General features: G+C 46.1%; 1 protein-coding gene across 1 annotated transcript in view; it reads left to right on the top strand.

Moving 5' to 3' along the window:
- Positions 1-7,414: 7,414 nt before the first annotated feature.
- CTSS (cathepsin S) overlaps positions 7,415-27,152 on the top strand; it is a 243,489-nt gene continuing 223,751 nt past the window's right edge. Inside the window, exon 1 of the mRNA XM_069649738.1 lies at positions 7,415-7,634. The gene's annotated coding sequence lies outside the window, so the exon portion shown is untranslated. The remainder of the gene's footprint in view (positions 7,635-27,152) is intronic.

Raw genomic sequence — 27,152 nt, 5'->3', positions numbered from 1 at the left:
GTTTAGCGTAGACTACTTCTGGACTACCTAATCCCCATTGGAGTTGAGATCCACTCCTGCTCCTGTCAAGATTAGCCACTGAACAAAAGCAACCACAGCCCCTGGGGCAGGCAATTCTTCAAGGTCAGAGTGCCCTTAGCTATATTCTTAGACCTCTCCTGTGTACTGGCTGGATCCTCTGCGTGCGGACCCTGCCTCTCGACACCATCAGTGCAGTCGGGGCAGGACAGCACTTGGCACTCAGCCGTGTAGCTCACAAATATAGGATGAAATTGCCCCACCCCAATTGCTAGCTCCACCACCCCCTAATGCGTGCCCCCCAACAGATCTGATCTCAAGTCATTTGTCGCGGTTCAGCACAGGTACATTGAAGTGGCACCTGTACTATCTTAAAGAAGGCTGTAGCAGTTGCAGTGTCTCTGCCTCTCCAACGAAGGCCATAGCGCTACTGTACCACTTCTGGATGGACAGGTCCCCATGCACCGATGAAGTGGTCCGGCTCTGCGTAGTCCCCTCAAGCATTTACCAGCCAACCGCAAGTCTCGTCGTGCTACTGGAAATTAAGAAGGGAGACCAGAAATCACAACTGCGACAACCCCAGTCTGTCTAAAATGGATGCTAGCTGAGACAAGTTTTAATTATTCTTTACAAAATAGAGGGTGAAACCAGTTACCAGTGAAACACTGAAGCAGTATTACCATGCTATCACAAGTCTGGACACGGCAGTAATACAGCCAGAATTCGGTGCTAATCCCTCCCAAAAATACAGCGTAGTTAACTCCAGCTTACAGGTGGAGGTAAATGCACACAGGTGCCACAAATTAAGCCACAGGTGAACCCAATCCACTCAAGAGGGCGACATAAGGCACTCACCTTCACCATACACAACTTCCAATACCATGCTGCCACTAGCCATTACGAGATGGGACACGCTGCGGCTCATGCTGCGCCTAGTACTAGAGAGGCAGGAAAACCAGCACAGGGCACAGGGTGCAGGGTGGAGGAGGAGGAGACGCCATGTAAGGCGAGCGCCCATACACGGAGAGCCAGCTGGTTACCCTGTACCGCCTCAACAGGGAGACCATGGGTGAGCTGCTCACCACAATTCAGCGGTACATTGAGAACAGGATTAACATCAGGACAGCTGCGCCACCGCTGCTAAAGCTGGTGTCCGTCCTGCAATTCCTGCGAACTGGCACCTTTCAGCACTCCATGGCCATGCTTCCGTTCCGGCAATTATGCTTTTTCCCCGGTGGAATTAGCGCTGATTGGCCGACGTTAACTGTAATTCTGCCGCATATCAGTGGAATTACAGCAGGCGGAAGCCTGTTTCGGCATTACTGTTACCGTCAAATGTCTGTGCGTGCTACCGACAGGTTGTAATGCAGCAGTAATTCAGCCACACATCACTGGGGTAACAGTAATTACGCCTACAGTCCAGAACACATCTTCTAGAGCACTATACACATACGACTTTGAATACACCCTCTTGAGCACTGTACACATACTATTGGACCCTGAACACATCCTGTGAGGCCCCGAAACACGTCCTCTTGGGCACTCTACTGAACACATCCTATTGTACCCTGAATAATGCCTTTTGGGTCGTGAACACATTGTCTTGCACCCCGAATTTAGAACATCCTCTGGGCCCTGAGCAAATCCTCTTAGGCTGCGAGCACCAGTCTCTGGGGCTCTCAAAAAACATCTTGAGCCCTGAACACATCGTATTGGACCCTGCATATATCCTCTGTGCCCAAAGTGAACATGCCCTATTGAGCTCTGAACACATTCTTTGTGGCACAGAACCCATCCTCAGGGGCCCTGAGCACATAATCTTGGACCCTGAATCCATCTCATTGGATCCTGTACACATACTCAGGCGCTAAGCACATCCTATGGGCCCTGAACATAGCCTCATGAGCCAAAAATGCATTTTCCTGCACCCTAAAATGATCACATCCGCAGCGCGCTAAGCACATTAACTAAGGCCTGAAAGTGAGCACTTTCGTTGAGGCCCTTAACACATTCTAGGCCTCATTACGAGGTTGGAGGTAACCATGGCGCTATTAGCGCCATGGCTGCCTCCAAAACCTTACCGACTCCACCCTGGTGAATGGAGCTATTACCGCCCCATTCCAAGGTTGGCGGGCCGGTAATTCCCCATTCACCAGGGCCCTTCCCCATTCCCATTTGAGCCCACATAGGGCTCAATGGGAATGGGGAAGGCGCTAATAACGGTTCCGAAAATAGCGGTACCGTTATTAGCTCTAAAGTCCCTTTGCGGGTCCTGTCCTTAACGCCTGGAAAAACCAGGCGTTAAGGGAGGACCCGCAAAGGAAACTCGTTATAGGGCGGTAAGGGATTACTGGCACCGGTGCCCTTACTGGTGCCGGTAATCCCTTACCGCCCACCTCGTAATGAGGCCCCCTGTTTGGTCCTGAACTCATCATCTTCAACCCTGAAAACATTCTCCTGGGACCTGAGCATATCCAGTTGGGCCCTGTATAGTTCATCTCAGGCCCTGTGCACGTCTTGTAGGGGCCTGTTGGAATTTGCCTTGAGCCCATATTCTTGATCGGGTCATTGTGATATAATCGCGGCAAAAATTGCTGTGGTAACAAAATATTGCGGCAAAAATGCCGCCGTTTTTACGCCGCAGTCCATGTAAAACATGTGGGGGACACCCCCGCAACCCTTGGACCCATTATACCATTTAAAGGGAGCGGGGGACACCCTCGCAACCCCCGCTCCCCTTAAATGGTATAATGGGGCACACTTTTACCAGGTCAAAGGGTGGCATTTTTGCCGCGATATTTTTTTACCGCAACATTTTTGTCGCGATTATATTACCTGATACCTCTTGATCCTGGACACATCTTCTGGGCCATGAAGTGATCACATCCACAGGGCTCAAGCATATCTTCTTCGACCTGGAAGTGAAGACATCGTCTGGGACCTTGAAACATTCGCATGGGCCATACCGTCTCTCCGGAACACGAACACATACTCTAAGGCAGTGGACGCTTATTGGTATCAGGGAATATTATCCCCATAAATAATGTCGCCATATATATGGTTGCCAGGAAATGGCATAGGCGACATTATTTATGGGGATAATTTATAAGGTAAATGGGAGGATTGGTTGCTGGTGTGTCACCCGCTCCCTTTAAAAAAATATGGGGGTTACAGGGGTGTCCCCGGCCGGTTCTATATGTTAATATCGCTGTAAAAAATGTTCAGGGATATTGTCATATTAACACATGGAACCCGCTTATTATGTTCCCTGAAACCCGTTAGGTTCCTTAACTCACCATATAGTGTCCTACTCACTCTGCTGAGTGAACACACCTTTTGAGCCCTGAACATTTCCATGAACACATCAAGTGGGTCCTTACTCCCTGAACACACCATCTTGCATCGCGGCTGGGCCTGTCAGACTCACACAGACCCACACACACACAGGGGCGTGGCCCATTTTATGCATTTTTCTATAGTGTTAATGCACAGAGCTCATAGACTCTGCGCACTTTACGTAATGAAATATCATAAGGGCAGGATAGAGGCTGGCGGGGCGCTAGAGCTGTGACCCCGCCAGTACAATTAGCGTGCAAACAGTAGGATCTTCTGTCTGCACTTAGTAACAGTCAATTATTTATGGCATTGCCAATTGGCTGTTTGCCGAACAGAGCCCTGAGCCAGGGCATGGCCGTGGCCTAGATTCCACGCAGCAGGGCCTCAGCCAGTGGCCACGTGCACAGTGCGGCCCGGCCTTGATAAACCTGTGGAGGCAACTCCGACCAAACGGTAAGTAGTGCACCCTTAGGACAGGCGATTCAAATTGGTATTGCAAAAAGGCGTGTTGCGTGTGTTTTGAAGTACAAATATTTTGTGCGTGCAGAGTTTAGCAGTGCTAAAGCTCATGAAAAGAAACGTTAAGAGCATGCACAAAGGAATAGTGTGTACCTTGCAGTACCACTGATTTCACCCAAACCATCGCTTGGGAACAGAAAGGGAGCAAAGACAGAGCTGGGTTTGTGGCTGGGAGAAGATGCTGGAAAGCAGGCCCTCAATAGATTATGTGAAATAGTGTAAGGATTTGAAGCTTGCTTTCAGGCTACAGTTAGCAGCTACTGAGCTATAAGCCTCGCTTGTGAGAAACATGTTGTTGCACTGGTATACCGTCATTTCATCGACAGGCTTTTCACCGCAGGGTTTTTTGCAGCAATTTCTTTTTCATAAAAAAAAAAACGTCAAAAAATAATCCGCTGCAAAAAAACCCACGATGAAAAGTCCGTCGATGAAATCACATAGAACCGTTGCACTACTGCCATGGGTTTGTGCTGTGCTGTCCAGTGTCCACCCTTTCATCGTGGACCACCAGAAGTGCAGTTCCCTTCCTAGAGGGAGATCAGCCCTGCTGGCTGGCTGCCTGGACAGCCCAGTTTTCTATTTCGACGGTCTCCAGACAGTCCCCCTGAGTAAGACAGGGAGCAGACGGAGAGCGTCAAAATAGCGGAGCTGCCTGTTACAGTTAGTGTTGCGACTGTGACAACAGGTTGCAGTGTTCCTCTGTGACCTATCGGGATTCGGGAACAAATATGCTGGTGGTCGGGCAACCTCGGATGTGCCCCGAGGCAGGGCCTCAGTCATGAGTGGTAGAGGTGGTACATCCAGCAAGCAAGGCCATGCACTGAACTAGCGGAATGCCACCCACACCCACCTTTTTTTCACTGGTTCTAAGCAAAGGAAACGACTGGCACGAACACAGCAGTAATTGCCGTCCCGAGGAATGTTTGGGTCATTGGCACAGGGATTGGTGTAAATGTGTGTGTCCAATGTCAAAACAGCACACAGGCTTCAGCCGCTAAACAACTGCCCAGTTCCTGCATCCAAAAAACAAACATGTATCAAATAACAAAGCAAAGCGCTTTCCTTACAAACCCATCTATTCACTTCCATGAAGACTGTTAAATTACGTAAGGTGTAGTACTGCACATTGTATGTGCGTCCAGGAACAGATGCGACAAAGGCAAAAGCAAGAAATAACATTAGTCACTCGTCCTTGTATGCTGCTCTTGCATTGTCCACGTGCAAAACGACTGGTGGGCGACTTTGAAACGACCACCTTTCAAAGGCACCAGCCACCACTGCTCACAGGTCCCTCCCTTTCATTTTTCTGTGAAGCGCCTCCGCCCCCCTCATTATTGGGTAGACGGCTTGGCATTAGTTATCTTCTTCTGCTACTCAACCCGCCTCGTGGGTAGTGCCGGCTTTTAGCTGAAAGGTGATTCAAGGAGGTAGGGGCCTTTCACTCAAATTACCTTTTCACATTTATTTTCTCATACGCACGTGCAGCTAAAGGTCTCGTGAAAAACGAATGCTGCGTCAACTGACAATATCAACTGCACACCGTCACAGCGTCGACATTTACCAAGTGAAAGATGTGAAGAGAAGGACGCGACTTGAATAAGGGCTCCGTTTGTCCAGAGCCCTAGTTTGGCATCATATGGGTTTAGCATTTAAGAAAACGCAATGTACAAGAGGAAGATCTGTATTTCTCAAATATGTCATATAGGTCGTTATATAAGAGAAGCATATTGGATTACAAAACTGGCACTACAACTTTGGGGATATCAATTTGCTAAAAAGCGGTTATTGCATGGTGGGGAGCAGCAGTTTAGCACATGGACAAACATGTGCCTGACCCTTTTCTATGCATACTAAAGCATTGCAGATACATATGGTGTTGTGCAGCCTTGGAGCTGTCAAGATGCAACTGAATCAATCACAATCGATCAATGACTTCAACATCAGTCTCAGAATGTATGTGTCGCTATTGATATTCTCTTAATAGCATTTCAAATAATTGAATGTTGGACTGATGTAAGCTCTCACTGCACTGTAAGAATAGGGAAATGCCCACAGGTCCTTCACCAGCATTAATTGTTCGCAATCTCCACTTCCAGCCTCAGCCTACAGCAGACTTCAGATTTCACTGCTGACACTTTTCCTCACTTCTCCGCCATTTATAAAACTATCATATCATCGAACCTCAGAGAATTACATTTTCAATGCATAATGGATGCCAAATATACCATCTGAGACAATGCTTAATGACCCAAAGTACACATTTGCAGTGTATCATGGTGTATGGAACAAGGGTGTGGGAGCCCCTCTACTGAGAACAAACATTGGTCAAATACCCTGTTCTATGGAATTTCTCCCACTCAGGAGGGTCTACAACATGCTTCAGCTCACTGCACCTTTCACAGAGGATCCTAGACTCATGTATATATGTTTAGGGACTTGGAGTTTCACTCGATGTTACCCAGGGTATTTCAGACGTGGACCCCTTGTTCACTGTGCTTAGAGAGACACAGCTCCTACTCACAGATGATGCCCGACTAAGCCAAAACACGTGCTTTTGGCAACAAATGATACTTGTTTTGAAAGTTTGAGAGTGCAATGCTAGTAATGTATAGAAACAAGAATTTAAAATGTTTTTTCCTCTTGAGTTATGCAAGCGCTATGATGCCACTTCCTGTGATGTCACGTGGGGCGGGGTCAAATGACATGATGTCACGTGGGGCAGAGCCAAATGACAACACTTCCTGTGATGTCCCTCGTGGGCGTGGCATTGTGATGTCACTTCCGCTACCCCAGGCATTTTGGTGAAATGACGTCCCTGAGATCATGTGGGAATAACAATTTAAACGAATCACTAAAACATCTGACTCTTATTTGTCCAGCATTGAGGAACGAGAATAATCTTTTTTTTTGGCGAGCTGATGATTAAATACCTGGCGAGAGGTCAGTAAAAGACTGGTGGTACATATTGGTAGAAGGAGAAAAAACTTGCATCACCCTGGCTTTGGTTAAATCCATGCTGGTTGCGCAATTGCAGATAAGACCTGAACACTAAGCACAGGACAATGAGTTGGCAGACAGGATTATTGAAGACATTTCTTTATATTTTTTGGAGGTTTTAATGTTGAGAGGAAATGTATGGCTAAAGATTTCCTATGTTGTAAACCTTTGTATGCCGAAATAAAAATAAAAAAACATTTGGAGTGTTTTAAGGGCGCCTTGCCGCCAGCTCAGTGTCATGCAAATAGCGTCTATTAAAGAATCACTGACATTGAGCGGGAGGCAATGCACTCTTTATTTGCTGAGACGTGGGTGTGCCCTTGTGCGGCTGCACCCTCTGAGCGCACCTTGAGCCGGCGCTGAGTACAACACTTAGAAGGCGTCTGGAATGAAGCGCTATGTAAGAGCACAGTATTATTGTTCTCCTCAACAGTCTTGACTATTTCCAGTCCCTTCGTCAGTTGTCCCTCCACAGTTTCTAATGGCATAAGCGGTGTGCCTTTGGAGGGGAATTTCCAACGTAGTGGTAAAGCAGCTCTGGTTCGCACGCGCGCGCGGCTGAAGTGAAACTGCTCCCACTTCCTCCTTCTCAAGAGAGCCTGATATGAAGTGGGACAAAGGATATTTATTCCACGCACAGCTTCCTGGTGAAGAGCAGCCCGTGAGCAGCGTGCCCTGCCTGGCTGGAGCAGTGCCCGCCCGCCTCAGCCCCGCACCTCGTCAGTTTCAGGATCCCGGGCCCGTTGCTAAGCATCTGCCCGCAGGTGAGTCTCTCGCCTCCTGCTCTCCGCCCTCTGAATTCCAGCGGGTTGGGGAGATCGGTAGATCCCAAGGGCCAGGTTACTAGTTATCATGGAGGATCCCTGTTTCACTGAGCAGACGTTTCCGTAGGTATTTTTTATAACGTCAATGTCTGTTACCGACTTTGTATTGCTCTTCTAAACAAAATAAAGTCACGATCAGTATTTTACTTCGGTCATTTTGACTTATTCAGGCCCTTTCACTTTCAACAACCGCCAGACGCAGAGACATCTGTGTGGACGGGGGAATCAGGGGGACGTACCCGGGGTTCACAGACTGGTTGGGGCACCTAGGAAGCTGAGCGATGCAAGTAACCTGGTGGGCAGTCGTGATATGTGTACAGCGAGCTGCTAAGGCTCCACACCTGCTTCCTGGATGTGGGAAACTAAAGACCGATTGATCTATTAATCCTCTAATGCGTTCTGTGTTCACTGAACCACACATCGATTGTGCATGCACTGTTGCACAACTTGTGTAGTATTCCCACCTTCATTTGGGGATATGTTTATCTGGCACATCCTAAAGTTGAAATGCATAGTGCTAGGTTTGAGTACCATGATTGTCCGGAAGATAGTTCCGTCTGTTAAGCACTGGTTGCCGAGAGCTGTGTTCATGTGCAATCTCACAGTGCCATGTCATGCCAAGGAAGACTCGGCCTTTCGTCTCTTGGAACTTTGTGATAGTCACGGCTACTGTCCTACAAAACAACCTACATGCCTGCACCAGACTGTAACATAGCGTCAGTACGGTACAGGTTTGGAGACTGATCCTTCGAAAAGATGGCTGTAAAAACTGAGCAGTCACCCTCCCAGGAAAAGCATGAGGTGCTAGTCAGGAGAGGTTATAATGCAGCCAAACTCGCGATAATGCAACCAAAGTATCAAGGCACGTGTCCCAGTTTTGCCGCTGAAAATACTGTGATCCTGGACAGATCATCCTTATCTCATAGTATCGTTCTGTCTCCGTTGAAAAGGTTTGCTCTTTTACATTTTGGTTCCAGTGTTTAACCCATGTCCTGCTCTTTCTTTTCATGCGGGCCATTTGAGGGGAAGGAGTCTGAGACAGGAGAGAAATGATCAAATGTCACAGGCCTCTGGAGACCTTTTCTTGGCATGTTTATTTGACACAAAACAGTTTACTCTTTTGCATGATTTGAAATGTTCTTGACATCGATAACAATCTGCAAGTCTGTGTCAAACAGGTGATATTATGAGCACCAAGTGGGCCCTTGGTGGGGGAACATGAACTCTATAAACACATGTAACGTTGCATTTCTTTATCACAGGGTTTCTTTTATTGGGTGTATTTAAATATTTAAAATAAAGTAATAAAACAGGTTAATTTGTTTGGCTCACATACATTTGTATTCTGGTGCTTGTAGACCTAAATGTATGATGCAGAAAATAAAGCTGCAACCATCCTCCTTTTGAAAAACATGCTTCTATAAGGATTGTTTTTTTTATTTAAATATTGTCTTTTTTGTTTTTCATGTGATTTGCTTACTTTCCAAGTCAGGTCAGAAAAAAACAAAGCATTGTTTCAGTACCTGAGAGTCAATCATTCACAAATGATTGGACCGTGCTCCAGGACCAGACATGGGAACAATGTGGGAAAATGGAAAAAGCTTCCCCTTTTAGAATGTGCAACCGTGGGCAACTCATTTAATGTCCTGGTTCCTAATCTGTTGAAATTGCTGGTTCTTAAATATTTTAAAATTGTCAGCCTGTGAGAGTGATTTAATTTTTAGAGTACTCTCTTCAAAAGAGCCTTGCTCCTAATATAACTGGCTATAACGTTGTTTTAGATTTAATAATAGTGGCCATTGATATACTTCACCCGGCAAAGCCATTTATTTCTTCACTCCTGGCAACACCCGTTGAAAACCAAGGCCCTCTTCTAATCTGAGGCTCTTTTGTTATGTGTGCAGCTTCCTGGTCATTTATAATCTGTATCCTCTACCAATGCTGTGGTAGGCTATGATTACATATGTCTTCCAATTTGTCTACAGTATCCATGCTTCAACTCTTGTACATTCTGTGAGGCTACTAATCAGTACTTTCCTCATAGCTTCCAGTTCCAGTCTTGGATTTGTTTTACAGCACCTAGACCTTTCTCATGCATCCTGTATCCATTCTAAGCACATGTACCTTCCTCGTGGCTTCTAAATTCATAACTCATAATTCTGAACATATGCCCCAGAGAATTGCCCTTAAAAGGAATGTGCATTCAACCCCTCCTTCTTGGAGACTTTAACATCCACCTGGATGTGTCCTGTCCTTCCTCTGGACTCTTTCGCAACCTCTGTGACTCTCTCTCACTCTCTATCCTCCCCCGTGGCCCGACTCAGTCTGCGGGCACACTCTGGATGTTCTGATCTCTACAGACCTTCCCCTTTCTATCTCTCTCACCACGCCTCTATCCTGGAATGATCACTTTCTCCTTTCCTCCCTGCTCACTCTCTCCACCCCTCAGGTAAAGCCCATTCCAGCACTGCCACCCGCCTTCTTGGTTATCTGACCCATGAAGCGTGTGTCAGTTGAAGCTTTCGCCGCCACTTTCTCACCACCCCCTCCCCCTTTGGCTGACTCACACCCTGAAACAGCCCTCCATGCTCCACTCTGCTATATCTGATACTCTCGATGTTCTTGCCCCTGTCATGAGGATCCGCCTGAAGCCCAAAGCCAAGTGCAACTCCTGGTAGGACTCAAACCTCGTCACCCTTAAACGCAAGTGCAGGGTGGCTGAGAGGAAATGGCGTGCTTCCGGTACATTCTCGGACAAACTGGCCTGCCGCCTCCTCCAAAGGCAATAACGGCTCTCTGTCCGCACCAAGAAGAGAGCCCACATCCAAGTCTGCATCTCTGCGCAGCTAACAGCTCTGCCAAACTCTTTAAAATCTGCAAGGAGCTGGCCAATCCTGCTGCAGTCTCTACCTCTCCTGTCCCCTCCCAGGCCCTCTGCAAGGCCCTGCCTTCTCATTTCATCTCTAAAACTCAGGACATCTTGTCCTCTCTATCTTCCTCTCCCCATTCCCCCATTACTCCCTGCTCTTCCTCTGGCCCTTCTTTGGCCACCTCTCCTCCCTTCTTCACTGCCTTTCCCTTGTTCTCCCCTGACAAGGTTTCTAGACAAGTCTGATCTATGAAAGTCTTGTCAAAACACCTTCACCCCTGTTCCTCCAAAACCATCAAGGACCACATTGACACCTTGGCCCCTGCTCTGGCTGATTTCTGCAACCACCCCTTTGCCACTGGTGTCTTCCCTTCCCCCCTGAAGCACTCCCTTGTGCACCCTCATCTTAAACCCACTGCTGACCCCTCCTGCCTGGCTAACTATAGCCCAATCGCCATCACTCCTTTCCTGGGCAAACTCCTGGAAAAGCTGGCCATCTCCCAGTGTAATCTTCACACTGAATCTGTTGGTTGTCTCCATGACCATCCGTCTGGCTTCAGAGCTGCCAGAAGCACAGAAATTGCTCTCCTGAACATCCGTGAAGACCTGCTCTCCAACCTCGATTACAACACCCCCTCTGTCCTCATCTTACTTAATCTCTCGTCTGCCTTTCACACGGTCAACCATGCCATCCTGCTCAACCATCTCCGTGATAACCTGAGTATCACCGATCAGGCCCTGGCTTGGCTGACCTCTTTCCTCTCTGATCAACCCACCCAGGTCCAACTTGGGTCCTTCCTCTCCTCTATCTCTATCTCTATCTCTATCTCTAGCTGTGGTGTTCCCCAGGGGTCTAATGTCTCTACCTGGCTGTTAAGCCAATACCTGGCACTACTTGCCCACCGCATTGCCACCCTCTGCCCCAACTTTCAGTGCTATGCGGATGGCACTCATTTTCAGGCTCCCTTCCGCCACTTCTTCTCCTTCGCTCATCGCTGACTGTTTGCTATCCAGGAGTGGTGTGCCGACAATGATCTTTGCCTTAATGCCAGTAAGGCCGATATTCTCCTCATCGGCACACCTGCTCCCTCCTTTCCTGTCACTTTCTGACTGGCCTCTCTTGGCCCTCTTCCTGCTCCCACCTGTGAGGCTAAAGACCTCTGGGTCATCTTCGACTCCACACTCTCCTTCTCTCCTCACATCGCTGACATCTCTAAGAAGTCACACTACCAGCAGCACCTCCGTAGAGGTATTCTTCCTTTCCTCTCCTTCCCCCAGAAGCTCACTGTCTCCAGAGCTCTGGTTCCCTCTAGGCTGGACTACTGCAACAGCCTCTTTCTAAATCTGCCTGCTTCTACTCTCCGCCCTCTGCAACTCATCCAGAACAGGACTGCAAGACTTATCCTTGGCCTCAAGCTCAGGGATCGTAACTCTCCGGGACTGAAATCTCTAAACTGGCTCCCAGTGGCTGTGAGTATTAAGTTCAAAACCCCCTGCATTGTCCACAAGGCTTCCTGGGGCCTGAGGCCTCAATACCTTCAACTCTATCTTCCTAAATATCTTCCTTCTCGAGCTCTTCGCTCATCCGCCTGCAACTCCCCCAGGGTAAGTCGCTTCTCCAAGCAAAAAGTTGGTGGTAGATCTCGTTCTTCGGCTGAGGCCTGCCTCTGGAACAGCCTCCCACCCTCCCTGAAGCTTGAGGAGAATCATCTCCAGTTCCGGAAGTACCTCAAAATCTTCCTCTTTGCTTCTGCTTTCTTTCCTCCTCTCCCCTGCTGAACTCCTGGCTGAAACTGCACTGGTCACGTGGCTACCTTCTGATCTCGGCCCAGGTCCCCCCTGCCAGTTGCATCCCTGCACTGCCCCCTGACATTCCCCACACTTGGGGACTGTTTTCTGTATCCCTACAGCCCATTACCAACACTTGACACCTGATGTCTGCACTTACACTTGCACTTGCCACCAGCTGGCCGCACTATTACTTCTCGCTTATTTATTCTATTTATTTTACTGTCGTTCCCATGTACTGCACTGCCCCCTCTCCCTTGCCCCTGAACTGTTCCTCTTCCCCCTTCCCCTGTACTTGCACAATCTCAATGTCACCGGGCCTAGCAAGATCGTTGTCTCTGTCTTCCCTCTGTCCCCCCTCCCTTACCTCATTGCGCCTTGAAACACTTGTGTATAGGCGCTTTATAAATGCCATATCATATAATATCATGTCATTGTATTCAAAGCCATCCAACACAAAACCCATCTTACCTCCACAACTAATTCAATGTGGGGTGCATTCCAAGGCCCCAGAGTGAAGTCCCTTTCACATGAAAAGCAGGATTTTTCAACACTATGGCACAAAACGGCTTTGCAGTTTAAATGTGAAAATGTGCCACTGCTAATAGAAAAATATCAGGGAAAAGACATGGTGCGTGTTGACAAACAGTAGTGTATGTTATGTTTCACATGCAAAATACCAGCAGACATTTGAAAGGAAAAGCCACTTTGTTTTCATGAAAAAGTGTCTCTAAACCAGAGGCAAACCCTTTTTGCTGACTGTGGGACACTTCACAAAGATATCCTCAATTACCAATCTGGATTTTACATCCCCCAGCTAATTACAAACTGCAATAAAGTGTCCTGCTAAAGGTGTGTAAAACCATGTGTGAAAATGGGTGATAAAAGGAAGTAGACTGAAACTCCAACTTCAAAGAGAATAATAAAAACTCTGGTTACAGTTGAGTCCAGTGAGACCATATGGCCTAGAGGCAGGAGAATTGTCATTTGTCCCACATGAAGATTTACTATTAATTTTAAAGTGCTAGTATCATTTAGGCCTTTTTCCCGGCAACCATAAGGTGGATTTTCTTCATTTATGTACCATTTTTTAAGGTAATTTCCAGGTGATTTTGGAGATATAAAATGCATGCACCTACTAGTAGGGAACTACAAAGGCCATCTGAGATGTGTTTCTGATGATCTGAAAATGTTCCAAATGTGAGATTTGGTGAACGGGTGGAGGATAAAATTCAGAATATGGGTCAAAAATTACATATTCATAACTGTTATGCTTTATACGTAAATGGCAGAAAATGGACACATGGTCATGCAACATGTTGCGGGCCTGGCTGCAGTCTTATTTAATTCCCCACAATTAGCTGAATCAGAAAATATGTATATTATGGCAGTTATTAGTAGCATTATGAAGTTTTTCCACATAACCAGTTTTTGCCAAAAATTTGACATGAGAACAAATGGGGTTTGTAAATTAAGCTGCCATATGTCTGCTGTAGACTCCAGACTCTTAAATGAATCCATAGAGAGGGTCTGGGGTGGGGAGGAGAGAGAAGGGAAACTGTTCAATACCATTGTGTGACCTCTTGCAGGGTACTCCCTCAAGATTGTAAAATTGGTGATGCCATTGCTGCTATATGAGGGGGACTGCACTAGAAGGGGGAGACAGCACTGCTGAAATTTACCATTGGAGAGTCTTGCAGCAACTTATAATCTGGCAGCTGCAAGAAAACACCAGAGGAGACTGCTGAGAGTGCATCTTGGTGGAACTCGTTTGCTAGTAAGGCCTAAACGCTGACTGGGTCCTATGGTGGAGAGTGGGATGCCATCCTTGAGAGTGGAGTGACCAGAACCCTGCCCAATCTTCCCAGAGGGCCCTGACATGCAGCTGACTGTCCTGAACTTTAAACAGAGGCTTGCTATGTAAGTAGAACTGAGCCCCGGGAAACCAAAATGTGGGGGATTCTGCTGGCCTTAAATTCCTTTCCTTCATAGTGTGCGGGAGGGGGCAAAACTGTGTAAATTCTAAGCCTATTTAACTAAAAAGATTAATTCAATTAATTCTCCATTTGTTGGAACACTACGGGGTGATTTTTGTTAAAATTTGAAATTAACAAAGCTGACTTCCCAGTGTGCACTGAAAAACTATAGCCTATAATTTAATTGAGTAATCCTTTTTGTCCTCTTGGCCCCGACTTCCTTCAGGAACAGAGTTGTGTTTGTTCTTAAATCAGTCCAATCATTTTGTCCAGCTTCCCCTAACACATACCTTTCAGTGGAGGTGGGTCTGAAATCCAAAATTCCCCAAATCATTAAAATTTTTCTGTCTGACTTCCCCAACACAGACTAAAGTAGGGGGGGGAAGCCATAATTGCCATATGTATTTGTACCAATCTTGAAACCCTATTGATAGCCTTTTAAGCCTGCAGGATGATCAAAACTGCACAACACTACATTTATAATTGTTTTGGTTATTGATTATTTTTTTAAGTGAAATTTGTAGAAAGAAAAGAATTTTGTTAACTAATTTGTATAATTGATTTGTGTAACAAGAAGTTCATGGTGAGCCACAAAGAAGGTGGCATGTGTAGTTGTGCGATTTGTATTACTTTTAATTTAAATACATACAAATATATTTCTTGTACACCAGCCTAGTTCTTGGCTCATCGGTAGCTCGGAGGGATGGATCCAAGTGGCATGATATGCATCTGAAGTAGGGCTGAAGAAAAGAATCCATTAAACAGTTTGTTGCCTGACACGTTGACTGGAGAGGGAAGGAACTCCCGGTTGAGGGTGGCCTCTCTATAAACCGTTACATGAAACCCATCACCTGGCAAGCAAGCCATCATCTTCTACACATTCCACTTTGCAAACTAACAAGCATTTACCCAGTGGGCACCCAGAGCATTGGGACACCCTACCACTTCCCAACTTTACTGCACCCTCCATGGTACGACGTCCTTTCGTCGCAGGATGTTTTGTCGCAGGTTCTTTACTGCGATAAAAAAAAAACATCTGATTTTTTTAGAAAATGGGGGAGGTTGGGGCCCCCAACCCCCAAAATCGTATCGATGTGTTTTTTTCCAAAAAGAAATCGCAGTAAAAAACCCCACGAAAAAACATCCCGCGATGAAATGACATGGAACCCCCTCCATCACCACTTTTAGAAAGAGCCTCAAAACATACTTGTTTCCCCACATATAGCCCTGCCCCTCCCCTGTTACTTGTCTATCCTATTCTTCCTATCCTAAATATATGAACATATTTTGTAACCTTTGTTTCATCACCCACCTTTTTAACCTTTGAACCATGTAAGGCTCTCTGAGACACTCGGGGTAGGGCCAGTGCTGAACAAAATTTAAATAAAATCAAAAATAAAATATGCTCTGTTATAAGTACCTTACTTGAGGTGTCTAATCTAAGTTCTGCATCTATGCTGTGGTATGAGTACCTTTTTACAGATCTATGTCCTAAAAAGCATTGCTTCTTTCTTTTAATCTCCTAGTCGTCTTGTGGAAGCAGAACATCTGGTTGTTGACCCCTCTTTGGTTTTGGATACATTTTACATAAAAAATATGCAATGCAGTTAATGATCTGGTTCTTGGCCAAGTTGGATCCTGAAATCTTACTCGTCAGACGGGTAAACCAGGATATTCTTTGGAACGCAAATGCCAAAAAAAGATTCTAACAGCCTGATTCATGGATTTTTTAGCGTGATGCAAACTGACTTTGCACTGCAAAAATACGCTTTGCACTGACTTTGCAGTGCGCTAAGAATTGTACGAATCAGACCCTGAGAGTGTTATAGTGTGCATGGGAGAACGAGTATGAGCAGAACATATACAAACAGAAATTGCCAAATTACAGAAAAATGATAGCACAAGCAAAACGGAAATATTACTCGAACCGCATATTGCCCCGCCCAAATACATCTCATGAGCTGTTTAAAGTGCTCAGAAACCTTCCTTAAAGCTCTTTAAAACCTTATTAACCAGCCCAAGGTTTTTATTTACAGCTGGCACAATACCAGATAAAATGGCTAAAATGCGGCTAGTACTAGTAACAATTGAACCTTTATGCAAGAGCGTAAGGGCAAATGATTTGAATCTTAAGAAAAGGTTTTCATCCTTTCACTCTATAACAGGCTCTTTATTGCTGGATGTTCTGCATGCACAGCGCCCAACAGGTTCCCTGAAAGAAGCGTGCACAGCCGGGATTATTAAGGAGGGGAAAACCCTGGTAATGCCCGATCCTTGTGGAATTATTAATAGATCTTTTGAATCAGGATAAGAGATCGATCTAATTAATCGCTTTACTTAAAAAAAACAATATGGGACTTAGAAGAGCTGGTGAATTTCAGGGCCTATATATCAGCTCCCAAATGGTTACCTTAGGCTGATGGAGGCAGTATCAGCAATTTCATTACAGACTGTTCTGGAGGAGACTCGGCTGTGAGATGCCGCCCATCATAGTTTCCGGTCTAGCCATAGCATGAAATTAGTAGTGGTTGCAGTCATAGATGATAGCGTTTGACACCATTGACCATTCCTTGCTCCTAGGGCCCTTCTGTAGGTTAGCTCTTATAGTCAACGCATCCTTCCTTACAGGTAAAGTCCAGTCAGTAACTGTGCCCCTCTGTAACTTAGCTATTAGAGTAATGCATCCTTCCTTACAGGTAGAGCTCCGTCAGTAGCCTTGCCCCTCTATAGCTTAGCTATTAGAGTCAATGCATCCATCCTTACAGGTAGAGCTCAGTCAGTAGCCTTGCCCCTCTGTAGCTTAGCTATTAGAGTCAATGCATCCATCCTTACAGGTAGAGCTCAGTCAGTAGCCTTGGACCTCTGTAGCTTAGCTATTAGAGTCAATGCATCCATCCTTACAGGTAGAGCTCAGTCAGTAGCCTTGGACCTCTATAGCTTAGCTATTAGAGTCAATGCATCCATCCTTACAGGTAGAGCTCAGTCAGTAGCCCTGCCCCTCTGTAGCTTAGCTATTAGAGTCAATGCATCCATCCTTACAGGTAGAGCTCAGTCAGTAGCCTTGGACCTCTGTAGCTTAGCTAATAAAAACAATGCATCATTCCCTAAAGCTAGAGTCCAGTCAGTAGCTGGGCACCTCTGTAGCTTAGCTAATAGAAACAATGCACCCTTCTTTACAGGTAGAGTCCAGTCAGTAGCCTTGCCCCTCTGTAACTTAGCTATTAAAGTCAATGCATCCTTCCTTACAGGTAGAGATCAGTCAGTAGCCTTGCCCCTCTGTAGCTTAGCTATTAGAGTCAATGCATCCATCCTTACAGGTAGAGCTCAGTCAGTAGCCTTGCCCCTCTGTAGCTTAGCTATTAGAGTCAATGCATCCTTCCTTACAGGTAGAGTCCAGTCAGTAGCCATGCACCCCATGTAGCTTAGCTACTAGATACACTGCATCATCTATTAAAAGTCAATGCATCCTCCCTTACAGGTAGAGTCCAGTCAGCCATGCCTCTCTGTAGCTTAGCTATTAGAATCAATGCATCCTTCCTTACAGGTAGAGTCTAGTCAGTAGCTGGGCACCTCTGCAGCTTAGCTAATAGAAACAACGCTACCTTCTTTACAGGTAGAGTCCAGTCAGTAGCCTTGCCCCACTCTAGCTTAGCTACTAGAGGCAATGCATCTGTCCTTACAAGTAGAGTCCAGTCAATAGCCGTGCACCTCTAGCTTAGCTATTAGAGTCAATGCATCCCTTTTTACAGGTAGAGTCCAGTCAGTAGCTGTGCCCCTCCATAGCTTAGCTAATAGAAACAATGCACCCTTCCTTACAGGTATAGCTCAGTCAGTAGCCTTGCCCCTCTGTAGCTTAGCTACTAGAGACACTGCATACTTCCTTACAGGTAGAGTTCAGTAAGTAGCTGTCACCCTGTGTAGCTTAACTACTAGAGACAATGCATCATTCCTTGCAGGTAGAGTCCAGCTAGTAGCCGTGCCGCTATGTAGCTTAGCTACTAGAGATAATACATCCTTTCTTACAGGTAGAGTTCAGTCAGATGTGCCTCTCTGTAGCTTAGTTATTCGAGTCAATGCATCCTTCCTTACAGGTAGAGTTCAGCCAGTAGCCGTGCCGCTCTGCAGCTTATTTATTAGAGACACTGCATCCTTCCTTACAGGTAGAGTTCAGTCTGCTGTGCCACTCTGTAGCTTAGCTATTCGAGTCAATGCATCTTTCCTTACAGGTAGGGTTCAGTCAGTAGCCGTGCCCGTACCTTAGCTACTAAAGGCCATGCATCCTTCCTTACAAGTAGAGTCCAGTCTGCTGTGCCCCTCTGTAGCTTAGCTATTAGAGTAAATGCATCCTTCCTTACAGGTAGAGTCCAGTCAGTAGCTGTGCCCCTCCATAGCTTAGCTAATAGAAACAATGCACCCTTCCTTACAGGTATAGCTCAGTCAGTAGCCTTGCCCCTCTGTAGCTTAGCTACTAGAGACACTGCATACTTCCTTACAGGTAGAGTTCAGTAAGTAGCCGTCACCCTGTGTAGCTTAACTACTAGAGACAATGCATCATTCCTTGCAGGTAGAGTCCAGCTAGTAGCCGTGCCCCTATGTAGCTTAGCTACTAGAGATAATACATCCTTTCTTACAGGTAGAGTTCAGTCAGATGTGCCTCTCTGTAGCTTAGTTATTCGAGTCAATGCATCCTTCCTTACAGGTAGAGTCCAGTCAGTAGACTTCCCCTCTAGCTTAGCTACTAAAGACACTGCATCCTTCCTTACAGGTAGAGCTCAGTCAGTACCTGTGCCCCTCTGTAGCTTAGCTATTAGAGACAATGCACCCTTCCTTATGGGTAGAGTTCAGTCAGCTGTGCCTCTCTGTAGCTTATCTATTAGAGTCAATGCATCATTCCTTACAGGTAGAGTTCAGTCAGTATCCTTGCCCCTCTGTAGCTTACCCACTAGAGACAATGCATCCTTCCTTACAGGTAGAATTCAGTCAGTAGCTGTGCCCCTGTAGCTTAGCTATTAGAGTCAATGCATCCTTCCTTACAGGTAGAGCTCAGTCAGTAGCCGTGCCCCTCTGTAGCTTAACTATTATAGTCAATGCATCCTTCCTTACGGGTAGAGCTCAGTCAGCAGCCTTGGCCCTCTGTAGCTTAGCTATTAGAGACAATGCATCCTTCCTTAGGGGTAGAGCTCAGTCAGCAGCCTTGTCTCTCTGTAGCTTAGCTATTAGAAACAATGCATCCTTCCTTACAGGTAAAGCTCAGTCAGTAGCTGTGCCCCTGTAGCTTAGCTATTAGAGTCAATGCATCCTTCCTTACGGGTAGAGTCCAGTCAGTAGCTGTGACCCTCTGTAGTTTAGCTATTAGAGTCAATTCATCATTCCTTACAGGTAGATGTCAGTCAGTAGCTGTGCCCCTGTAGCTTAGCTATTAGAGTCAATGCATCCTTCCTTACAGGTAGAGTTCAGTCAGTATCCTTGCCCCTCTGTAGCTTACCCACTAGAGACAATGCATCCTTCCTTACAGGTAGATGTCAGTCAGTAGCTGTGCCCCTGTAGCTTAGCTATTAGAGTCAATGCATCCTTCCTTACAGGTAGAGTCCAGTCAGTATCCTTGCCCCTCTGTAGCTTACCCACTAGAGACAATGCATCCTTCCTTACAGGTAGATGTCAGTCAGTAGCTGTGCCCCTGTAGCTTAGCTATTAGAGTCAATGCATCCTTCCTTACAGGTAGAGCTCAGTCAGTAGCCGCGCCCCTCTGTAGCTTAACTATTATAGTCAATGCATCCTTCCTTACGGGTAGAGCTCAGTCAGCAGCCTTGGCCCTCTGTAGCTTAGCTATTAGAGACAATGCATCCTTCCTTAGGGGTAGAGCTCAGCAGCAGCCTTGTCTCTCTGTAGCTTAGCTATTAGAAACAATGCATCCTTCCTTACAGGTAAAGCTCAGTCAGTCGTTTTGCCCCACTTTAGCTTAGCTATTAGAGTGAATTCATCATTCCTTACATGTAGAGTTCGGTCAGTGGCTGTGCCCCTCTGTAGCCTAGCTACTAGAGACAATGCATTCTTCCTCACAGGTAGAGTTCAGTCAGCCGTGCCTCTCTGTAGCTTAGCTATAAGAGTCAATGCATCCTTCCTTACAGGTAAAGTCCAGTCAGTAGCCATGCCTCTCTGTAGCTTAACTATTAGAGTCAATGCATCCTTCCTTACAGGTAAAGTCCAGTCAGTAGCCATGCCTCTCTGTAGCTTAACTATTAGAGACAATGCATCCTTCCTTACAGGTAGAGTCCAGTCAGTAGCCATGCCTCTCTGTAGCTTAACTATTAGAGTCAATGCATCCTTCCTTACAGGTAAAGTCCAGTCAGTAGCCATGCCTCTCTGTAGCTTAACTATTAGAGACAATGCATCCTTCCTTACAGGTAGAGTCCAGTCAGTAGCCATGCCTCTCTGTAGCTTAGCTATTAAAGACAATGCATCCTTCCTTACAGGTAGAGTCCAGTCAGTAGCCATGCCTCTCTGTAGCTTAGCTATTAAAGACAATGCATCCTTCCTTGCAGGTAGAGTCCAGTCAGTAGCTGTGACCCTCTGTAGTTTAGCTATTAGAGTCAATTCATCATTCCTTACAGGTAGAGTCCAGTAAGGAGCCCTGCTCCTCTGTAGCTTAGCTACTAGACTGTAGAAAATGTGCTGGTAATGTTTTTGCAGTACATAAAAAAACACTTCTCTGTTGCTAACCTCACTTGTTTTAGAAATATAGGTCCTTGTATTGTGAATGACAATGATAGTCCTTTGTTTATTTCTGCTTTTTATTATGAAACTTTATTGAGAATAAACTTTATTTTAACAGTACTATAACTGGTTAGTGTGATCATGAATGGCTAATGGAAATATCCCTTCGCCTTCTGTAGGTTGTTTTTTGCACTTCCAGGGCGTTGAAGGGAGAGGTAGCCTCGGCTCATTCTTTTTCCTCTGTTTGAAACTACATAATCCTCAAATGTCAGGACCCCCGTTAACAAAAAAGAGGATACTAGACCATTTCTTTACCACTGGAGACAATGCATCCTTCCTTACAGGTAGAGTCCAGTCCCCCATGTGAATCCTCAAAAAAGGCAATTACCAGCAGGGTTCCCAATGATCAACCTCAGGCCCTCTGTTCTTTAACATTCATCGGCGGTCCCTTGCGGATCTGATTCAGTCATGTGTCGTTGTGGTTTTTAATGTATGCCAATGACAGGTGATTCTTTGTTAGGACCTTCTGAGGGGAAGGACGCAGACCGCTTTAAATGGCGCATGGAACAAGTCAGCAAATCAATGCTTTCTAATCGCCTGCATTTTGACTTTCCAAAGACTGAAATATTGGCCTGCAATTGACCAGCCCCCAGTAACCCTGAATCAGCAGTTTGTAGTATGTGGTCTGATAGTTAGTGGCCCACCTCGCTTGGCCTTTGCCCGATGCCATCACAGAAAGTAAGACATTTAGGGGGCTGCCTTTGGCACTTTTGTCGCTGGGCAATCAGATAAGTAGGATCTCCTGAACTTGTTTTCTCTTTGTACTCTCAAAAGATGTGTGCCTTATTTTACTTTCTCACACAAAATTCAACTAGTGACTTCTTTTGGTTCAGGCCGACTTGAGTAATGCCATGCTTCCATGCAGTCGATGTGGGATTGCCCAACACTGAATTGCAAAGGTCTACCAATGGTTTAAAACGCTGCAGCAAGGTGGCTGCTCTGATTAGACCACAGAGGACACATTTAGCGGGCCTTTCAGAGGCCACACTGACTTGCGGTGGAGAGACGCATCCAGTTCAAATCACTTTGCCTGCTGCACAAGTCCTATTCTAAGTATGCTCCCATCTATCCACAAAAGAAGGTGAGCAATATCTGTGAGAATGCTGAGATTTGCTGTCCCTAAATTTAGATATGACAAAGGGCCGGGTGGCCCTTTTCGGTTCAGGCGTCCACACTCTGGGATTTGGTGGCACCAAGCACCAAACATAAGTTGTATCACTGAGCACCGAGAGTTCAAACCCAAACTGAAGACTTTCCTGCTTCCACAGTATGACATCATTTCTTTTTTGGGGAATCACCAGCAGACATTCTTCCAGAATGTTCCGCACCAAGATGACATGTCAAGGCAAATGCTGCCCTCTACGAATACCACTACCATACCATATTTTTAAAAACATTTTTATTTTTATTGTTTAAACCGTGGACCTAGCTCGAGAGCAGCGGAGCGCTGTACAGAGTGTGGGTAGTTCGGAACGTAGGCTGCCATCTTTTAACAGTAGCGGAGTAACGTGAGGGCTGTGTGTCGGTATGTGCGTCCATTGGAATTAGTCCTTGGTCAGGTGTTGTTGAAAGGGCCATGGTACCAATGGTGCAGCCTGTAGACCTTTAGTCGTGACTGCGTTTGTAAAGTGTGTAATGTACCGACCTTAGAACGCAACTACCCTCGTCACAGACTGATAATGTTGCTCTTCAAATGCCACTTATTCTGATTCCAGCAAGGATTTTTTATTTTATTTATTTGCATTTTTAAAGCACTCACACAGCCCGCGGGCATCGAGGCGCTGTTACAGGAATTGTTTTTTTTTCTTAGTTGCATATTTATAACGTGCTTAAATACCCATAGGTTTCTCAGCGTGAACCCGGGGATCGAACCTGTGTTGCTTCCTGTCGTCTTGCTTCCAAGGGGAACACATTGCTGCTGAGCTATCCTCCCTGGACCTCGGGGAATTCCAATACCCAACATTATCTTAATCATCACGCCCAGGGCAGTATGACAAGGTATGGATTGTGATTCCAATGAAGGCGAGCCCTGGGCCCCCAATATCCCTTAGGATGGCCCTGGCCGCATGGCCAGCAACACAACTTTTAGGTCTCAAGACGAACTGGATGCCAGGCCAAACACTAAAAATGCCCACCACACCTTTCCCCAAATGTATGGCTCTATGTTCTCATCCTCTTTCCAGTCACTCCTGACACCCTGGGTTGTTCTTACTCTCTATCCTCTTCGTTATCAGCCTCCTCCCACCCTCTTAGCTCCACCTCCTCTCTTGCTCTCTTTCTATTCACTCCTCTCTTTTTACCTTTCTCGCCCCAACTTCCTCCTCTGTTCTAATTCTTCTCTCTCTATCACACTCTTTTGTAATGTTCCCTCTCTCTGCCCACGACTTTGTGACAATGTTTGTTATCTGTGTTTTCCTCACTCCATGTTTTTCTTATTCAATGCAGTTCTTCAATGACTCTTATATTTCTAACTGCAGGGTGGGTGGGGTGGTAAAAGAAATCTGTCTTCAGTATTCCCTCTTCAACTTGCTCCCTGCAGAGGGTGATGCAGGGCGAATCTGTTTGTTTGCCCACGGCCCTTGCTACTTATGGGGCAACATTGGCACGAGGCACATCCCCTCTCTGCCGCCGGGCGGCACGATCAAAAGGAACAGTTATTCCCAGGCCAGATGGGTCTCTGTAAAGATGGGCTCCTGGCCAATGATGACTCTGACATCCTGGGTTGTACCAGTTACTCCTTTAATAAATTCCTTGTACATTACATCCTGTACATAAGGTCAGGTACACATAAGTTAAGGGCAACATGCACCGGCATCCTCTCTCAGGGGGTCTACATCTCCAACTGACTCTCACAGATCACCACTCATACATCAACATTCTCTCAGGCTGCATTCTCTGTCACTCACTCCAACATTCCATGCATTCTACTCAGGGTCCAGGGGAAGCTTAGTCACTACAGTCTCGCCTACCCTTTCTTTTACATGTTCACACTATCCCCTTTTGTAGGGACAGTGTGAAAATGCTGGCACTTACTACGGTAGAAGGGAGTAGCAGGGGGCACGCCTGACAGGCGCCGTCCTCTTCCTCCACCGGCCATTTGCCCCGCTGCCCTCCTCTTACTACCTGTGCCCTAAAACTTCAAGTCTGCTGTCATTCCGCAGCACATGGCATGCGTGACCACTTTAGCCAGTCCTCCAGGCTGGGATGTGCAATCCCATATTTTCAACTGGAAAATGAAACTACCAGTCCCAGCATCCAACGCGCAGGACTGATAGGAGGTGTCACGCCTGACTCAGGGCTATTTGGCAAGGATCATGCTGGCTCAACATTGCCCCCAGAATATTGTCATGGCATTCTTAACATAGTCACTATATTTGCCATAGAAGTGTGTGATCTGCCTCCTGACTTATTCCACTGCCCCTTGATTTCATTCATGTCACACCCAAAGAGTGCTTGGCTCTGCTCTATTTAAGTAATATTACATGAGGAGTCATCCTGATGACTAAAGTATGTCTTGACACATTGACGACTTTTTTTTTTAAGTATTTTATTGTGGTTTACATCAGAGTACAAGGTATACACTCATATGACGGACTGAAATACCGTCCTAATAACTTCCCCTCCCTACCCACCTCTCCCTCCCACCGGCCTGCGACGATAAGTTCTGCTCTGAAGTTAAGCCCTCAGAGTGTTTCGTTTAGGTAAATAAGTCCAATATGCGAAGTTTATGTGGGCACCATTGTAGCATATACTCGCTCTGTAAATGTTCCAGTGCTGTTCCCCAGTTTGTGTGGAATTTTTGGGTTTCTCCCTGGATATTGTACGCAATTCTTTCCATAGCGATATGTGACCAGATTCTTCTGAGCCAATCCAAATTGGTCGGAGGGGTTTGTTGTTTCCATTTTTGCACTATTTCTAGCCAGGCCACCGTTAGGAGTCCCATGAAGTTCTTTTTTTGGGATATCGTCAGGGTCCTGTCTTTTGGGTTCCACATCCCGCACATCCAGACCTCCTCCTGCAGATTTTCGGTGCCGTTGAACATGGCTTGGATGTGCGCTTTTACGTCTGTCCAGAATTGTTTTAGTTTGGGACAGTCCCACCAGATATGTCTCCAGTGCCCTGTTGAGTTGCAGTCCCTCCAGCATTTATTGAGGGTGGTATGATACATTTTATGCAGTCTTTCTGGAGTGTAATGCCATTGAATCATGACTTTTATCCAAGCTTCCTTTACTTGGATGGCTTTTGACCATTTTGGGATGATGCACCATAGATAGTCCCATTGCTGTTTTGTTATCTCTTTTCCCAATGTTGTGCTCCATCGTGTCATGTATTGCCACTTGACATCTTCTGTTGGTGTATTGAGAAATGTATATGTGGGCGATACAAATTTTTTGGATCCGGTGTGCGTCAATATGTATTTCTTGAATGGGGTCGGGTCTCTGCTCACGGCTAGTTTGATTCGTGGGGAGGCGAGCCAATGACAGAGTTGGTCGTATTTGAATTTGTCCTTTTGCGATAAGTTCAGGAGTTCTCTGCATTCAGTAAATGATCTAAGTCTTGGTCCGATAAACATGTCTCCGACTTTCGTACATTCCGCCTCCTCCCACTTTTGGTATGCCCCCTTCTCTAAGGCGGGTGGGAATTCCGGATTGTCTAGTATGGGCATAAAGGGGGCCGGATCGATTGTTAGAATTTCTTTTTTGGTTGATTTGTTCCATATGTCTAGTGGTGTATTCATCACTTTGCTAATGCAGACGTTCTGGTGTCTATATTCTGGTTTGGTCCAAAGAAGTTTACGGAGTCGATTCCTGGCTACTGCTCTGTCTTGTGCCTCCCATATCTTTTGAGAGTTGTCAGGGATCCATTCTTTGAGAACTCATAGCTGGGCCGCTTCATAGTATCTTTTAAAGTGTGGGAGCGCCATTCCCCCCACTCTGTGGGTGCAGTTAGCGTCCGATTCGATAGTCTCCATGTTTTTTTTGTTGCCATATGTATTCTGATGTTACTTTCGTAATGGCCTTGAAAAAGGAGGGGGGATTCCGGATTGGGAGTACCTGGAAGGTCTACAGAAGTCTTGGTAAGACTGTCATCTTTATTGCTGTCATCCTGCCCCACCATGAGGTCGACAGTGGATTCCATTTTGCCAGATCCCCTTTGGTTCTTTCTAGTAGGGGCGAAAGTTCTCCACGTAGAGGTTTGTGATTTTGTTCGTAAGGGTTATGCCCAGGTATTTGATCCCTTTCTTTGCTATCTTTAACTGCAGATCCACTGCTTGATTGTGAATGTCTTCGTCGTTGCCTGCCAGGATTAGGATTTTAGATTTATGTCTATTGATTTGTAATCCAGAAATGGAACCCTATGTCTCTATTGCTCTCATCAAAGTCGGAAGGGACTCCTTCGGATTCGATAGCGCCAGCAGCATGTCATCCGCGTATGCCATTGCTTTGTGTGTTATTCCTCCCATGTCGATTCCTTGAATTTCGGGGGTTTCTCTGAATCTCTGTAAAAGCGGTTCCAGAAACATTTCGTACAAAAGAGGGGAGAGTTGGCATCCCTGTTTGGTGCCTCTACGTATTTCGAAGGAGTCTGTAAGTTCTCCGTTCACCGCTACCCGGGCTGATGGAGTATTATAGTTGGCGCGTATCATCTTTATGTAATCTTCCCCCATTCCCATTTTCTCTAGGATGCAGAATAACATCGTCCATTCCACTCAATCGAACGCTTTTTCTGCGTCCAGCGCAAGCAGTAAGTTTGTCGATCTTGTTAGTCCAGTCTTTTCAATCAGGTGTATAATTCTTCGGATGTTATCATGGGTTGTTCTGTTGGGGATAAATCCCGACTGGTCTTGGTGGATCAGCTTGGGGAGGACCTCCGACAATCTTTTAGCCAGGATTTTTGTGTAGAGTTTCGCGTCTAAATTTATTAATGCAATGCGGCGATACGAGCTGGGGGACTCTGGATCTTTCCCTTGTTTATGAAAGACTAGGATCTTTGCTTCGTTCATGGATGGGGTGATGTCCGCTCGATCTTTGAAGGTATTGAAAAGATCTT

This window comes from Ambystoma mexicanum, chromosome 1p (genome assembly GCF_040938575.1).
Source record: "Ambystoma mexicanum isolate Mex_15411 chromosome 1p, UKY_AmexF1_1, whole genome shotgun sequence".
Classification (NCBI taxonomy): Eukaryota; Metazoa; Chordata; class Amphibia; order Caudata; family Ambystomatidae; genus Ambystoma; species Ambystoma mexicanum.
Note: the sequence above shows the minus strand (reverse complement) of the source record. Positions and strands in the feature narration are given on the sequence as shown.